The 15,931-nt window shown below is 39.9% G+C and overlaps 1 protein-coding gene across 1 annotated transcript in view; it reads left to right on the top strand.

The window, feature by feature from the left end:
• Positions 1-11,760: 11,760 nt before the first annotated feature.
• WASF3 (WAS protein family, member 3) overlaps positions 11,761-15,931 on the top strand; it is a 77,709-nt gene continuing 73,538 nt past the window's right edge. Inside the window, exons 1-2 of the mRNA XM_011958509.1 lie at positions 11,761-11,888; positions 14,225-14,321. The gene's annotated coding sequence lies outside the window, so the exon portion shown is untranslated. The remainder of the gene's footprint in view (positions 11,889-14,224; positions 14,322-15,931) is intronic.

The following is a 15,931-nucleotide window of genomic DNA, read 5'->3' as shown; positions in this document are numbered from 1 at the left end:
CAGGATGGTCTCGATCTCCTGACCTCGTGATCCGCCCGTCTCGGCCTCCCAAAGTGCTGGGATTACAGGCTTGAGCCACCGCGCCTGGCCTGCCCTGCTCTTTTCTTTTCTTTTTTTTTTTTTGAGACGGAGTCTTGCTCTGTCACCCCGGCTGGAGCGCAGTGGCTGATCTTGACTCACAGCAACCTCTGCCTCCTGGGTTCAAGCAATTCTCCTGCCTCAGCCTCTGGTGAAGCTGGGATTACAGGCGTCCACCACCACCCCTGGCTAATTTATTGTATTTTTAGTAGAGATGGTAAAAGTTGATTTCTGTCCCCTTACTTGCCTTCCTCCTGGTGTCAGGCTGCTACGCTGCATCTAGGGACTTCACAAGTGCCTGACATAGGGGCTCTCTCAGCTCTCCTGCCCTAGCGCCTTGTGCACCACCCATGTGTATTTGATTAAGGCCCACAGGAAAGAGTTGGCAAGTGGATGCAGATTTGCTGTGTTTTGGGGCTCCTGGAGATTCTGATCTTCATTTCAGCTCACCTGGAGACATTAAAAGTTTGTTAACAGTTCAGCTGGTATCTTCTTACCCCTATCTATTGGCAGATTCTTTGTCTTTCCACCACTTTGCCACAGATGAAAACAGCTGTGGATTACTACTTTGCCTGCAAAGGCCTTCTTGATATCTGGTATTTACTTCCTGTAGGTTTCTTTGTATTCTCTCCACACTTTGTAAATCCTGGGGCAAATTGTCTCTGTGTAATGTTATAGAATGGAGGTTACAGTCGTCCCATGGGATTTGATTCATTGAGACAGTGGATAAAATATTTCCAAAAGGCATCATTTCTAAGTGGACTGGGGAGTTCAAACCTTGGCTTTGCCACTTAGAGCTTTGTAGTAGTGTTCAATTACTTTCTGAAAGTATTCCTTTGTTAATTGGAGGTTGTAACACCCACCTCTATCATCCTCTTTGGGCTCCGAAAATTAAATGATGCAGAAGTACACAGTAAACTTTCCAGGGCTTGAATGGTTTGTCTGGGATTACTGTAGGAAAGATTTTGAGATTTATCTTTAATGGTAGAGTGGGCAGTAAGGTGAGTGGGATGGATACATGATGACTTTACATTTCCTGAGTTGTCTTTACAGCAAGATTATATTTCATTTCAAATAAAAGAAGAGAAGGCTAGTGGTTAAAAGCATCGTCCCTGAAAACAGGTTTTCTAGGTTTGACTCTCAACTCTATTATGTACTGTGTGACCTGGGGCAAGCCACTTCACTTCTCTGTTTCTTAGTTCCCTTGTTTGTAAAATGGGGATATTAATAGTTCCTACTTGCTAGAGTTGCTGTGAGGACCAAGTGAGAGGCTAAGAATGTAAACAGAGTTCTGGCTCAGCCTGGCAGGCTCAGTAGCAGTGAAGTACATTGCTTCTCGTTTTTTCCTTTCTAGATGCTCTCATGTCAGGGCAGAGACAATCCTGGTTAGCTTTTCATCCCAGCAGAGAATTCAGATACAAATCCTGAGTAAAACGGTGTATTTAGTAAGATGTTTCACAATGCTCATGGGAGCTGGGGTGTCTGTCCGTTCTGCTGTTGGTTGGTTAGTATTGGAGGCCAGATGTTTTAGCTCCTCTTTCATGACTTAATCTCCTTGTGTTGGATTCATCTCCAAAAGACGAACGGGAGCATCCGCTGTGCATTACTTATTGCCTCCAAGAAGAAACACTGTCGCAGCACTGTAGAATGTTAATGTCTGTTCCCTACACATCCTCTCTCCACCTCTCCGCTTCTGTATTTCCTCCTTTCCTTAGTAGCTGTAGGAATGTGGTATATAGTGGGGGTGATTGCTTTCTCTGTGGCAGGGTAGAGATGATTAGCAGTTTGGTTCTCTTAGGTTGAAAATCCTTAGATTTATAGGTTATGTAGTAGATAGAGCCATGCTGTGTTGAAATCTCATGGTTTTGTGGGTTTATATAATGTATTTTCAACAGTTTGAGGTGCAATAACATTCACTTGCTTTCAGATGTATTTTAAAAATTACTGATTACTTTTGTGTTAAGATTTGAGGTCATTAATTTTAAGCAGATTGGTAAAAATGGTACTTAATCTCTGTATGTGGTATGTGAATTACGTAGCATTTATTTTGGGAGATTTCCATGGAATTCCATTTATCTCAGCAGTTTTGAGGGGAGAAGATAATACTGTAGTTGTAATTTGCTGGAGTGCTTTAATTTTAATTCTGTTGACTGTTGCTGTGTATAGGTTTATTACCACTTTAATTTCTTCAGTTTACTTTGTATGTGGAGTTGTATATTCATTGAATCATTAATCCTGTGCTCAAAGGTTCTACAAAGATGAGGCCTTCCTTAGGTCTCTTCTAGACTTTGAAAGAAGCATTCTGTCACTGGAATATGGATGATAGTGGATGATGGAGAGAACGGGGGCAGAATCTGGATCTTGGTACCCTCCTACCTTCAGGGTTGACATATTCAGCTGGCATTTTATGCAGAATTCAAGTTATTAACAGAAAACTCTACAAAATCTAATGAAGCTTTAGTTAAATAAACAGGATTTCAAATATCAGAGTATTTACTCTTTGGAATATCTACATTCCTGTACCCTTTCAGTGAGTACATTGGCCATTATCATCTTTGTTTGTGGAAAACAAAGAGGTGCTGGTTCAGGGATATTTGATACATTGGCCACTGGCCTCAAGCGTGAATTCTGTCATTTGGAGACAGATCAGTGCTGCCACCATAACCTCAAAGAGTGAGGATGTGGCTTGTCATCTGCATACACAAATGCAAAGATATCCACACTTCCTTTTTGCCAACAGTGGGCTGAGTAAAGCTGCCAGATTGTGATGATTGTGCTTGTCTGCCCACAGGGAGCATGTTTTGCTTTTAGTTGTCTAGAAATAATAACTCCCATTTATTAAATGCCTCTGCTACCTTGCTATGTTCTTTGCCCATAAGACTTCATCCTCCCCGTCACATTTTAAGGGGAGGTATGATTAGCTTTATTTTTATAAAAGGGGAGCTTGAGACTCAAACAGTAATAACTCTTCCAAGGTCCAGAGCTTTTCGATGGTAGTTCCAGGGTGGAACTCAGATCTCTGACCCCGTACCTCTGATCTTTCCCCTTTACCATGCAGCCTCTGGGCTTCAGAAAATGTTTCCTACAGGATTATATTGGATGCCACTGATTAAATGATTACTGCTACTTAATTAATTGGAGATAGAATTTGATGCTGGAAATGTTTTTGGCAATAATGAGTTACTTAGGTGATTGAATTTTTACATTTATTTCTAGGAGGTCATTTTTTCCTTGTTTTTGTTTGTTTGTATCTTCTCTCATGAATTGTGGTATTCTTGTGGCATGAAGGTGGGCCATTTAGTTCCCTGATTACTGTAGATATAGTGTGAGTTAGGTTTTGACTAGAGGCTCAGGGGCTTTGAATGTAGACATGTTGTAAAATGTTATTGCTGTGTTTGTCAGTCTTGTTTGAACACATAGGATCCCCTGTGGGTACAGGTTTATGAATCTCTTTGTTATAGTGGCCACTATTATAGTTTATCCTCAGAGAGAGAAAAAGAAAAACTGAAGTTATTTGCTGAATTGCACATGAAATCTTTATGTCAGGTTTAGTATTATAGAGGTAATTTTGAAATATAGTTTGATTTTGGAGTATTTAAAAATTGTCATGGTAATAATGAAAAAAATACCTCTGCAATGCAGTATTTACATCTTGCTATTTCTATTTGATAATATACAGATTTGCTGTGTATTTTATGCACTTATGTAATGATTTTCATTATTTTCTTTGTCCAAATGTAAGACTCAACACATTCAATGAAACTAAGTGGAAATCCTGATTTGGTTATGATCTAACCTATTGGTATCCAACAGATTGCTGACTGTGTGGTATTTTAGCCCAGGATGTTTGTCACCTGAGTTTTAAGTCTTGAGCTTGAAGAGGAAGGTGATAAGGGGGCCCATGGGGAGGTAAGAGTAATTGCTGTTGGTACCTCTGTTAAATTTGTCTTTCTCCTGAAACAGCTGTGGAAGTGCAGAGCTCCAGGAATAAGTTGAAGGTAAAAAAGACAGCACTATCCTTCTGGCCAGTTGTAGAAGGCTCAACAGCATCTTGTGTTGGGGCCTGGGTGGTACCTTTTGTAGGGTTGGAGTGTAGTTAGTATGAGGACAGATTAGAAAATCTGGATTCAGAGAGCAAGGTGAGGCTGGGAGTTAAAGGTGTTCCAGCACCTGAACAGGAACCAGGTGAATATTCAGGAATCGAGGTAGATCAAATCAAGGAAGTAAAAACACAAATATCTAGTTGGTCAGTTGAGCAGGTGCTCAGGAGGCAATACGAAGTCAGAGACCAGGGATGGGATACAGGCATGGGAGAAAGGCAGAGTGTCAAACCAGTAAAGGATGTAAGGCAACTGTAAGCACAGTTAAGAAAACCTTTTGGGCTGTGCGTGGTGGTTCACACCTATAATCTTGGCATGTGGGAGGCTGAGGCAGGAGGATCACTTGAGGCCAGAGTTTGAAACCAGCCTGGGCAGCACAGTGAGACCCTGTGTCTCTCTACTAGAAATGTTTGTTTTTATTTATGTTACTTATTTATTTATTTTTTGAGACGGAGTCTCGCTCTGTCTCCCAGGCTGGAGTGCTGTGGCTGGATCTCAGCTCACTGCAAGCTCCGTCCGCCTCCTGGGTTCATGCCATTCTCCTTCCTCAGCCTCCCGGGTAGCTGGGACTACAGGCGCCGCCATCTCGCCCGGCTAGTGTTTTTTTTTGTTTTTGGCTAGTGTTTTGTAGTTTTTAGTAGAGACGGGGTTTCACCGTGTTAGCCAGGATGGTCTCGATCTCCTGACCTCGTGATCCGCCCGTCTCGGCCTCCCAAAGTGCTGGGATTACAGGCTTGAGCCACCGCGCCCGGCCTGAAATGTTTGTAAAAAACTTTAAAAAAGGGAAACCTCTTTTATACTTATTTATGATGGCCTATGAACAGCTTTAAGGATTTTCTGGTTGGAGACAGTATGGTGGGGCCGAAGCTAAGGGTAATGCCCTGGTTTGGTTGCTGAAGTTAGGGAAAGAAAGACATTTGTTTGCTAGATGATTCTTAGGTGGCATCATAAACAGTAGTTTAATGTATATGTAAATATGAGGGCTTCTGATTGAGTTGAGAAAACAGAACATAGGTCTCTGAAGGTAAATCCCAGTGGAAAGTAGCGTGTGTTGGGTTTCACATTGGTTATACTCCTAGTGAGTTCTGTCGGAGTTGGGAGGATGGGGTAAACTAGCTGGGTTGGGGTGGTCCTGAAACCATAGTGAAGAAGATAGAGTCAGTCATAAAAAGAGTGGAGTTTGGAATAAACCTTGAAACTTAGGTGAGATCGATGTAGGTGAGTGTGTCGTTCACCTGTATTTACTGTGTGATTTTTTTTGGATGAGTCATTCTATAAGACTGTTTCCTGATTTGCAAGATAGTTAAACTAATTCCTAACTTGCAGGTGTCAAGTTTGTAGGGATTACATGAGGTGATTTATGTGAAGGCCCTTTGTAAATGGCACTGTGGATTCAATTGTAAGTTGTTATTAATAAATTGCCAGTTGCAGTAGGGAGCCTGTTGGATAAGAGCTTTGTTTTAATTCATTCATCATATGTAAATGAGGTGGTACTCTTGCAATCAAAGCTGTTTAATGAAGGTCATGATTAGAGGGAAAGAGTCAGGAGGCTGTTTTTAAGTAAGGTTGGTATATGCCTGAGATTTCACTTATAAACTTACAAATACATAATTAGTATTGAAAATTACTGTTTAATGTGCATCCGAAGTGCTTTGCATTTTTTTGGTTGATAAAGAGAAATGTATTTGAAGAGTAAGTTACTGAGCTATAAAAAAAAAAAGGAGTCTATTTAGTAGCAAAATTACACGATGCTTCTCATTCTACATTCTGATGAAACAGGCTATTTTTAGCATCTCTTTGAATCAGGGATGAATTCTAGTTATAGGGTTCAGTAATTAAAGCTGAGAAAAATACAAAGTAGTTTGGGCAAGAAAATCTTTTTACTTGGGTTGGATTTGTTTCAAGGTTTAAACTGTCATCTCAAGGGCCTCCCTGGAAGCCACTGTTTTTGTAATCTTTATGGGGTCAAGAGCAATAGAAAGTGCCAAAAGATCAGCCAAGGACACAGTGTCCCACTTTTTTAAGAACAGGGGAGTTTTAAAAATTCTGGAATCCTGTTATTTCCTAGCTGGTGACCTTGTTGCATCTGTGTTCTCTGCACAGTCCTGGACAGAGGCGCCAGGGTCCTTTGGCCTCTCCCTGTCTTTCCTGTCCTCGGGCCGTTCCTTCTGGTCAGTGCTTCCACCCTCAGGACCTCTGCCCCTCTGTCCAGCTATCCTGCTGACCCCTGGTTTTCCTCCAGTTCTCAGACTGCTTCTGAGTATTGCTAAAGAAAACTGCTTAATGATGCCCTTGGTACCAGTCCACATTTGTATTTAATGATGGTAGATTATTCAGAATGTTGCTGAACAGCTTCTTGGTTCTAGTCAACAATCTTTCCTCAAACTGGAAGCCTTATTTTACCATGAGAAAGTTATTATTTTATCTTTTTATGCCCATCACAAAGAAGCTCATTAACTGTTTGGTGGAATTGAAACAACTGTTATTCAAATTCTCATGCTTTATGCTTGTGTGGCACTTAAATGTGGTGATCACAGAGCCAACTCAGGGTCACTAAATACGGGGCAAGTCCAGCTTTTCTAGTTGAAGTAGGTTAGGAAGATGCATTGTTTTTCTTTTAAATCTCTGCATTTGGGAAAAAAAATCACTTCTTTGACAAATGTTTTTCAGTGTTGTCTATGTGCCAAGTATTGTGCCAAGTGCTGGAATTAAAAAGAAAAAGATTTGTCACAGTGAAGAATGGAGTTAGGGATCAAAGTATTAGGATCCACACAGGTGGCTGCCCGGGGCCAGACCTGTCTACTGTGTACATTAAAAACGAAGCTTAACTGTCACATGTAGGCAGAAGCATCATAGGATTAGATAATCGAGTTTTCCTTTGAAAACCAGTTATATTTACTATGGATTTCTAACCATTTTCAACTTGTGAAATTTTTTGATTTCCAGTAGTTGCGCACTTTTTGTTGTGGTAATGAATAGGCAAATTTAAGAGTAGGACTGAATTTGAACTTAAATCATTCTAGTTTTAGGTTTTTGTTTGCTCATTTGTTTCATTATTTGTTTTGTTCTGAATCCACATTGATTGAGAGGTTGCCATGAACTCCTTTCTGTGTGAAACCCTGGGCTTGGTACTGAGATGCTGTGGACATGCTCCCAGCTCTGGTGGCTTGTCCAGGCTGCTAGGGCGGCACCTGCAGTAACAGTGATGGGTGCTCTTTATTGCTTGTTAAATGAGGCAGACAGCTCTTCCCATGGATTAGCTCATTTAATTCTCACAGTCTGATTTGTGTAGTTAGGGAAACAGGTTTAAATAAACTGCTCAGAGTTTTCTGTAGCCTCACAGGAGGCAGACAGGTGAATACACACACACTTTATCTCAGGAGCAAGTTCTGCATCTGGAGCTGTTTGACTAGGTCTCTTTTTTCCTTTCTCTCTGTGTGTGTGTGTGTGTGTGTGTGTGTGTGTGGCGGGGACAGGATCTCACTCTGTTACCCAGGCTAGAATGCAGTGGTGTGATTGTAGCTCACTGCAGGCTTGACCTCCCAAGCTCAAGTGATCCTCCCACCTCAGCCTCCTGAGCAGCTGGGACTAGAGGTGTGCGTCACCATGCCCAGCTAATTTTTGTTTTTTAGAGACTGGTTTTGCCCTGTTGCCCGGGCTGGTGCCAAACTCCTGGGCTCAAGCAATCCTCCTCCCTCAGCTTCCCAAAAGGCTAGGATTACAGGTGTGAGCTACTGCCCTGGCCCTGTGACTACCTCTCATAGCGCAATATTTAGATGGTGGTAAGAGTTTATCTTCACATTGACTTTGTGTACTCTTTGCATCTCAAAGGACAGAAATCAGTCTCTTGGTGTCACTGTTCCTCTCTTGTTTACTGCAGCTGGAACCAGTCTTCTGTCATAGCACTTTGCATGCTCAGTAGTCCCCCCATATCTGAGGTTTCACTTACCACAGTTTCAGTTACTGGCAGTCACCTGTGGTCTGAAAATATTAAGATATTTTGTGCATACACATGAGAGAGAGACCACATTCATGTGACTTTTATTGCAGTATATTGGTATAATTGTTCTATTTTGAGTTATTGTTAGTCTTACTGTGCGTAATTTATAAATTAAATGTGCCTAATTTATAAAGTAAGTTATCATAGGTATGTATGTATAGGAGAAAACTTAGTATACAGGGTTTGGTACTATCCACAGTTTCAGGCATCTGCTGAGTGTCTTGGGCTGTATACCTTTCAGATGGTAGGGAGGGTTCCTATGTCTCTCTCTTCACTTAACACTTTATAGCTTGTGGTGTGGTATTTTTTGGTATAACACATAGCTTTACGTTTGTGTGATTCATAGTTATATTTCTAATGCATAATAGTGGGCTAGTGTCAAAAGGCAAATTAAAAATCTAATTAAAAATAAAGATCGAATTGGCTTTTATTTGTGATTCTAGCATTGAATCGTACCTCATTCTATAAAACAGGATAAGTGTTCCAGTGAGCTGAGGAGAGGAGCGTGGCTTTATAGGCAGAAAAAGGCTAAAGAAAGCAGAAATAAAGAATGAATAGCAGATTTCTTATTTCATAATTACTTTCCTTATAGGGTTAAAATGGAGGAAACTTTCTTATTTTCTCAGCTCAGGTAAACTGGGCCACTTCTGATTGGTTGCCATGAATCTCTTATTTTTTTTGTTTTTAATAGAAAACAGGCTTGTGTCAGAGCAGTTTTTTTGTTTGTTTTGTTTGTTTTGTTTTTTGGAAACGGGGTCTTGCTCTGTCGCCCAGACTAGAGTGCTGTGGAGTGATCTCAGCTCACTCACTGTGGCGTCAGCCTCCTGGGCTCAGGTGATCCTCCTGCTTCAGCCTCCTGAGTAGATGGGACCACAGGAGTGTGCCACCATGCCTAGCTAATTTTTAAATTATTTGTAGAGATGAGGTCTCCATGCGTTGCCCAAGCTGGTCTCAAACTCCTAGGCTTAAGAGATAATCCTAGCTAAGTCTGCCAACATGCTGGGATTACAGGCATGAGCCACCGTACCCAGCTGAGTTCAGTTTAAGTGGCAGTTACCACAAGTGACTCCATTCTGGTTTGGTCTAGTCTACTAGGCCCTAGTACAGGGACTCGGTCCAAAGTAATGTTCCCTGCCTCTTGTCCCTGTTAAACTGTGTAGTAAATGCTTGAATGAACTGATGCGCAGTTGATGTGGCCCAGATCGTTGTCAGGCTTCAGATTCTCTGGCCAGGGACCATTAGCCCAGAGGTGTGGGCCACTCATGGATCTTTACAATGTCATATCAGGAGTTGGTTCCTTTTTCTTTGTGTTTTACTAGGCAATTATTGTTCATTAAATGGAAGGGAAATAAACTATTATCTTATGATTCTTGTATTTATGTCTGTGATAAGTAATTTTTGAGTGAATAAAGTACTCAAAACTGGGAGAATTTCTCTTCATTTGCTCTCTCTTAGTATAATTAATATAGTTTTATTGAAATTAAAATGTACCTAGCTGAGAATGTGATACACATAGGTGTTCAGTGAATGTCAGCTAATGTTATTTTTGTTTTAACTTACAGCAGTATCTCTTCTGCTACTTGTTTTGTATTTATTTGTGTTTGTTTACTCTTTCCCACCAGGTAAACTTTTTGGGGGCAAAGACCTTACTACTTGACATTGTTTTTGCCTCACTTTCTGTAACAGGTCAGTTATGTGTTGAATTGTATGGTGGGGCCAGCTAAAATATGTTCATGCTGGCTCTGACTTCAAAAGATGTGGAACTGTTGTAGCAGTGGGGTATCGAAGCTCAGATAGTCAACCAGAGAACAAGAAAGAGGAGAAACACAAAGACTGCTGTCTTCTTATGCTAGACGTAGGCTTTTTGCTAAAAAATTCATACTTGACATTCTTATGAGATTTATTTCTCTGAAGCTAGAAGTGGTTACATTTCTGTAGTGTCTTGCAATCTCATAAATAGAATGTTATATGTGAATAGTTAAAAACATTGGTGATGTGATCTCGTTGATAGAAGTGAAAAGAACATAGAATTTCAGCCTGGCTTAGGAGGTAGGGCTGGAAAAAGAAGTGGTGAAATAGAGCTGTATCTTGAGCTAGCTTCTCATTTCTGGAAAACTAGAATTTGGAGGCGTATAAGAGATGTCAGGGACTAAAATAGTAAATCCAAGTACAATCAGATTAGGATAATATTGGTAGATTAACAGTGAGTCATTTAGATACAACCTGTTCTCAGGTTAAGTGTTTTCATGTAGCAGAATTCTTTATTTCATATTGATTTTGGATGTCGTGGATAAGTAAGATTAAAGGGCGTATTACTAGGGAAAATTTTATTAATCATTGACCTTGTAAAATGCCCTGTAGTACAAAATTAGATATTTCATGAGATAAACTTTGTCATTTCTCTCATCAGACTACAGAGAAAAACCCGAATGTGAAGTGAGCTGCTGACGAAGTGAATGGTCTAAATGTATTGGAAATTACCTGCGCTCGTGTTGGCTGTCATAATGCTGTGTGGTCCCCTCTTCCCCTTTCCCTCTTCTTTTTGGAAAAAGACATTTTTTTTTTACTAGGCAGTTATTTTTCCTGGCTTGACTTTGGTCTGTGATTATTCTGTAAGTTGTGACTTCCAGTGGTTTCATGATGTCATTTTTCTTTTTTCCCTGAATGGTATAAAGAATTTTTATTTAGTAGTAGTATTTTAATACTTAAGCCTAGAGACAGCAGGATTATATTTTGTTGCTGCCATATTGAGGTCATTATTTGGAACCTGAGTGAACAAGGGTAAGTACATCTGTGATGAGATTTTAGCGGCGAGAGGTCCTTAAAGATTACCCAGTTTGTTCCTCTAGTCAGTGATTTGCTTATTTATTCAAATATTTGAGTGTCTATATGCTTTTCTTTGCAGTATTTCTTTTCCCAGATGTTGGTAATAACACCTTCAGTACAACTATCTCAAGCCAAAAATCTTAGAAGAGTACTGTCCAGCATAGTAGCCACTAGCCACATGTTACTATTTAAATGAACATTCGTTAAAATGAAGTAAAATATTGAGTTCCTTACTCACATTAGCACATTTCAAGCTGGATCCAGCACTCCATGTGGCTGGAGGCTGCCCTGTGGGACACTGCCACTGTATAGAACATTTCCATCGCTGCGGAACATTCATTTGGACAGCGCTACCTCAGAGTACTCCTTGACTCCAGGGGAGTCAGCATCCCCATCCACTTAATCTCCCGAGACCTATGTCTGTCAGATGTGTTCCATTTGAAGAATCCTCCCTTGTCTTAGTTTAGGTCTTCATCACCTGTCTTCTGAATTACGGCTTAAATTCAGTGACCAGCCTTGTGAAGCTGTCCCTGCCACTGCCCCTCCAGCTGTAGCCACCTTCTCCCTTGTGCTCTGTGCATCCCCCACATACACTTGTCAGTGTGCTGGCCCCACGGATTGCTACCTACTTGTTTACAGACTTTTCTTCTGGTGGACTGAGAGGTTCTTGGGAGTCCAGGATTGGGCTTTGGTTTTTCCAGGGGGAGGGGCAGGCATAGTGACTGACACATAACTACATATATGTGTTTATTGAGCAGGTAAAGGCATGGATGGATGGAGGCCATAGCAGGTTCAGTTTGAAGGCAAGAGACCTTTGGATACCTGGAAACTAGACGACAGGAGGGCATTTGTGTCGGGGGAGCGTAACGGATGCAGGGCCAGAGGTAGGAAGTTGCAGGGCAATTCTGCTTCTGGACAGTAGCCACAGGAGAGCACTGTCAGCACAATTCAGAGTGTAGCCGTGGACGGAAACAGAATTGGAGTGATGGTGTTGTATAGAAGCATGCTTCCCTGTTCTGGCCAGTATTGTACCTCTTACTAAAGGTGCTGTGTTTCCACTTAGCAGCCTTAACCTGTGACTTCAAAGGAGTTACTGATATGCTCTCCATTGTCAAATGAGGCTACGTATTAACAAAGTCTAGTTAATTCTTCAAGACTTTTGTGGTTCCTGACTTATGTTAGAAATGTTAGCAACTCAGTTGCCAAGAAAAATGCATGTGTCCCTGTCCAAAAGGAGACAATCCAGTGTAGATATTACTTACTTACTCATTCATTCATTCATTCATTCATTCATTCATTCATTCATTTATTTGGTAGAGACAGGGTTTCGCCATGTTGCCCAAGCTGGTCTCAAACTCCTGGGCTCGTGATCCACCCGCTTCAGCCTTCCAAAGTGCTAGGATTACAGGTGTGACCCACACCGTGCTGGCAAGAACAGTTACTTTCTAGTCAGACTCATCCTGACTCCTTTTTTTCCTACCTGTGTGATCCTCAACAACTCACTTTTTGATCCTAATTTCTTCATTTTTAGATGGAGATATTGCCTGTGAGGACTAAGTTAAATGTATATGAGGTGTTAGCTCTATGCTTGGACCTGAGTAAAGCATTTACCAAATAATAGCTAATAACAAAAATGATAAGTCCATAGCCTTTCACACAAATGGGAAAATTCATAATTGTGTTTCACAAAGGAAGAGTTAACATGTGATTCTTAAACAGAAGTGGTCATCCAGGAAATACATACGATGTTGGACATCTTCCTTGTCCTTAGGCACAGTTAGCTGGATATAACCATCTCTTCAGTGAAATGTATAGTGCTGGTTACCCTCAAAATCATCAAGTCGAATCAGCTGATCTAGTAGAGGTAAAATTAGGCCTGGATAATCTAAACCCAGGGATAATTTTCTGTATTTGGAAATAAGGTGATCACTTATGCAAAGTACTTAGGAAAAAGCTCACTTTTCTCTTTTACTCAGCATCAAGAGCATGCTGTACAGCTGCTCCAAAGGAAGAGAAGAAAATCGTGTGCTGCTTGAGTTTTAAATCAGTAAACTAGGATGTATAAAATAGAGTATCGTTGAATGATCATTCTGGTTTTTTTTTTTGTACTGTTAAAAGGATGGTTGCAGTCTTAACTATGTGAGTTCTTAGAATCTACTGGCCTACATAGAATTCATGCAGGTCCAGATAATTCCTTTTAGTAGACTCAAAGTTGCTTTTCTTCCATAATGAAATGGCACAGTTTCTGCTTTCTCATGCCTGGACCTCCTTTCCCAAGCTTGACGCCTTCCACCCTTGTTTGACTTTCCTGAAGCTGCACCCCACCCCACTTCTGGGCCGCTGTTCTCTTGCTTTCTTGCATCTACTTTGTTGTATTAAAATTATCTGCATTTATTTGTTACCCTCACAAGACTGAGTACCTTCACAAACAGGCAGTTTCTTACTCATTTTTGTGTGTTCAGTGTTGAAAGAGGAGCTGACTTCTACAGGATGCTTGGTACACTCTTGTTGAGTGAATGGATGTCTGTTCACTAAAATCTTCTTGTATGTGTTCTTCCCAAGTAGACCGTAATTCTGAGTGGGAAACTATATCATGCTTCTGGTTACCTCATAGCTCTAGCACATTGGTATACAACATTGATCAATTTGTTCTGTAGCCTTGCTGTTAATGTCCAGTGTCCTGGAAACACTTTCTAAGGTCTATTTGGCAGTTATTAAATCTGTTACTATTTTATCTTTGCACCTACTATTAGAATATTTATAAAATGATCAGCAAGACTTTTATTGAATTTGAATATTGTTAGGGGAAATTGATACAAATGCTCTTATTAGGTACAGTTCTTATGTGAGTGATTACTATTATTTTATTCAGTCTGTAGGCAGTAACAAAACCTAAAATATATGTGTTGTTGAGTAAATGAATTGAGTAGTTTAGTTGAATACACTTAAACTTGACTTTTTGTTTTTCTGCCCTTTGGCTATTATTTACTCTGAGTCCTTGAAGTTAATTTCAGAGGTTTTTCCAGAATAGGGGGTTGGAATTATACAGGATTTCACACACCTTATTAGCTTCTTACTTCAAATAATTAAAAAAGAACTAGTTCAGGGATTAGAGCTCTCTTGAAATTGTTGAAATATGAAATTTGGATTTAAGACTTTCTTGAAGACTTGAATGCATTTTGCCTACTGGTAATTAATTCTTTTTTTCTTTTCTTTATAGTTTTAGTTTTGATTGCTGTTACTCTTACTGATAACTGAGCCAAAGTGGTGATGCTACTTGAGGGGAATTTCTGCAACCCATCGTCAATGATTATATGGTAAGAGTGTGTGCCTTTTACCCTTAAAGCCATTTAATTCCTGTAACATAGTTTAGAAATTTAATTAGAAATAGAAATAGCATAAAATATTTTAATATTTTTGAATATTAAATATTTAATACTAATATGCTGTAATATATAAATATTAACTGCAGGTAATATTTTCGAGTTTTAGATCCTAATCAATAGTTTAGGACATTGAAAGAGAAAAAAAACTTGATATATTCATTTCCATATTAACTTTTTTGTGTGAAAAACGTGATTATGTAGTTTATGACTTATTAAGCTGAGATCTCAATTTTCCTCCCTCTATTTTTGCGCATTTACTTTTTCTTTCCTGAAATTTAACCAGTTCTTTGTTATCTGAATCTTGCTAATAAGGAATGGATATGAGAAGTCAAGATTTAAAAAGTTAAACCTAGTCAGATGGCCAGTGGCTCATGCCTGTAATTCCAGCATTTTGGGAGGCCGAGGCGGGTGGATCATGAGGTCAGGAGATCGTGACAATCCTGGCTAACACAGTGAAACCCTGTCTCTACTAAAAATACAAAAAGATTAGCCGGGTGTGGTGGCATGTGCCTGTAGTCTCAGCTACTTGGGAGGCTGAGGCAGGAGAATGGTGTGAACCCAGAAGGCGGAGCTTGCAGTGAGCTGAGATCGTGCTGCTGCACTCCAGCCTGGGTGACTGAGCAAGACTCCGTCTCAAGAAAACCCAAAACCCAAAAACAAACCTAGTCAGTTTTACTATAATTTATTCTGAAATGAGGTGGTGGTGATCGTGATAGTGGCTAAAATGAGGTTTTTGAATTATTTATGGATTTCAGTGTGCTGTCTTGCTCTAATTTTAAGGGGTAATTGAGGAGTAATGAGACATAGCAGACTACTAGGGCAAGTTATTTCTTTGAGCTTCACTTTCCTCATGTGCAGAATACTATCATCTGTCTTGCCTGATTTATGGAATTGTAAAAATCAAATGAGAGGATGTATATGGAATTTTCCTTCTCTTTCTTTTTTCTTTTGGAAGGATAGGGAGAGAATAACACGTCTTTTGGCTTTAAGATGGTATTGAAAGGTAGAAGAAAGGCTGTTATACCAGAATTAGAAGCTGGAAGATTGATCTCTAATCCTAGCTTGCCTTGACCTTGGACGTATCATTACGTATTAATTTACCACAGGAAAATTGAACTTGATTTCCATACTTTCACTTTACAGGTAATTTTTCAGGAATATATCTGTGTTCTCTGACCACGTTTAATTAAGCTAGAAATCAGTATCAGATACCCAGGAAATTCCAAAATATTTTGAAATTAATGATCACATCCTGAAAACCCATGGTTAAAGAGGAGCTTACAAGGCAAAATACTTTGAATTGAATGACAATGAAAGCATAATGTATCAGAATGTATGTGATGCATCTAAAGCACTACTTTAAGGGGAAATTTATAGTGTTAAATGCTTATATTAGAAAATAAAAGTTACATAGCTTTTGGGCTTTTCCTGTATATCATGATGGGTTACAGGCTGATTGTAGTTCTGATAAATGGCTTCTTTCGCTTCCTAGCCAATGAATGTGAAGAGGGGAGATAGTTAAATTTTCTTGTCGGGCAAGC

The sequence above is a fragment of the Colobus angolensis genome, unplaced genomic scaffold, assembly GCF_000951035.1.
Source record: "Colobus angolensis palliatus isolate OR3802 unplaced genomic scaffold, Cang.pa_1.0 Scaffold113, whole genome shotgun sequence".
Classification (NCBI taxonomy): domain Eukaryota; kingdom Metazoa; phylum Chordata; class Mammalia; order Primates; family Cercopithecidae; genus Colobus; species Colobus angolensis.
Note: the sequence above shows the minus strand (reverse complement) of the source record. Positions and strands in the feature narration are given on the sequence as shown.